Genomic DNA, 1,916 nt, shown 5'->3' on the forward strand with positions numbered 1-1,916 from the left:
AAAAGAATAATTAGTTATTTTTTACCAAGCCCTGCTCCAGCCCAGGACTTTGTCCCAGACCCCTAGTGGGGGAGAAGAGGCAGGTCCAAGTGTTCAGTGCCCTGAGCTGGGCCCTCCCCCACCTCCATGGGTGTGCTTGACAGATGTCCAGGCCAGCTTGGCTCATCCAGTGGGCGTGTGCCTCAGTGGTCCTCTCCTGGCCTCACCAAGCCTGTCTCCAGCTAATTCTCCTTTATCTCTTCCTGTGTCCTGTCTGCCCCTCCTGGCTTTTCCATGTCTCAGAAACTTCAGGCCCCATGAGGTATAACACAACTACTGTGAGTGATTTCATTCATGTTTGGGACACCTGAAGAAATCAGATGGAGGCTCAGGGTAGCTCATACCCGGATCATAGGCGGAAAAACTGAGACCCGAGAAGGCCTCCCCTCTCAGTCCTGGGTACTAAGCGTTCCCAGGGCGGGGACATGTGGGGACACTCATTCCAGCCAGCCCCTGTCCTAACCCTGCAGCGCCAAGGCCACGCTGTATCTGACTCCTTGCCCACTGGAATGTGGGCCCTTGGCGTGAAGCCAGCCAGTCACACCCGGGCTCAGGGTCCGCATATGCAATTACAGGTCCCGGAGGCAGAGGGCTGTGGCCAGGATGACCTGCCTTCCTCCATGGTTCTGTGGAATGGGCTGCAACAGAACCAGGGTTGGGTCCAGATACCAAGAGTGAGGATGCAGACAGAGGGAAGAGGCCTGCGAGGTCCTGGCACCTCACCCCAGCACCTGGAGACCCTGGCTGGAGGCTGCCCTTCCGCCGGAGCCCAGCCCGAGCCGGTTTGGGTCTGGAAGTCCCAGGCTCAGCCTGATGAGGTGTAATGATTCACGTGGCAGCTGCCGCTCAGCACATTCCAGTCGGAGCCCCCAGTGCCCGGCACGTGAGGTGGCGGGCCCCAAACCAACCCCCAGCAGCCAGGGCACGTTCCTAGGGCGTCCATCCCTTGGGGGCGACCCTTCCCCAGGTCTTCCAGGCTCCTGGGGAGGGCAACATACTTTACAGTTTCTAAAGTACTTTCTAGTACATTCCCAGGCTGGAGAGGGAGGTAGAGAGCCTGTCCATCTCTGGCCTCCAGGTGGGGAATATGAGGCTAAGGGAGTAGACTGGGCTGGCTGGGGAGGATGGGGTACAGGGGAGTGGGGGCCTGGAGTGAGGCTATGACAAACAAGCATTTACGGGGGTCCTGCCCCCTCCCATGCTGGGCTGCTCCCATGTGTGCAGCTCCAAGTGGGGCCCCTGAGCAGATAGGCCATTCTGTGATCAGTGCCAGTGGGGGGACTAGATTTCAGCTTGACAAGTCAGTGGGCAATAATGCCCAAGGGGAAGGGGCTCCTCTGCCCTCTCTCCAGCTTGTTACTTGCTGATCCTCCACTCTCGAAGCCTCTCCCTCCTCTGAGCCCCCACATGCTCCCTTGGGAGCCCTCACTGGCTGGGGGAAGTGGGAGGCTGGGGACTATTCTGCTCTGACCTGTGGGGTCCCCTTCCTGCTCATGGCCTTGGTTTCCTGATCTGCCATTACCAGATGGGCAGTTCAAGGTTTGCAGGGACTCCGACAAGGGTCCAGGTCCTTGGGGCTTGGAGGCAGACATGTGACCCTGAAAACCTGAAGTCCTCTCTGGACCCCGACCCTGCGGGCTGCCGACGCGGGCCAGGCTGTGTTCCTGCAGTGAGCCCCAGCCCAGGGCTCTGAGGGGCGAGTCTGGCCCTCAGCTCCGGGGACAGGAAGTTGTATTTTGGTCCTGGGTCCCGGGGAAGGAGACAGGGGGAGAATGGCAGCTCAGACCCAGTCATGTTTACTCGGGCCCGGCCCCCTCTGAGCTCAACAGGCCCATTCATTGGGAGCCCCATAAACCCTTCGGGGCTCCCTGAGGTTC

This window comes from Mustela putorius, unplaced genomic scaffold (assembly GCF_011764305.1).
Source record: "Mustela putorius furo isolate JIRA1106 unplaced genomic scaffold, ASM1176430v1.1 tig00000095_pilon_pilon_pilon, whole genome shotgun sequence".
NCBI lineage: Eukaryota > Metazoa > Chordata > Mammalia > Carnivora > Mustelidae > Mustela > Mustela putorius.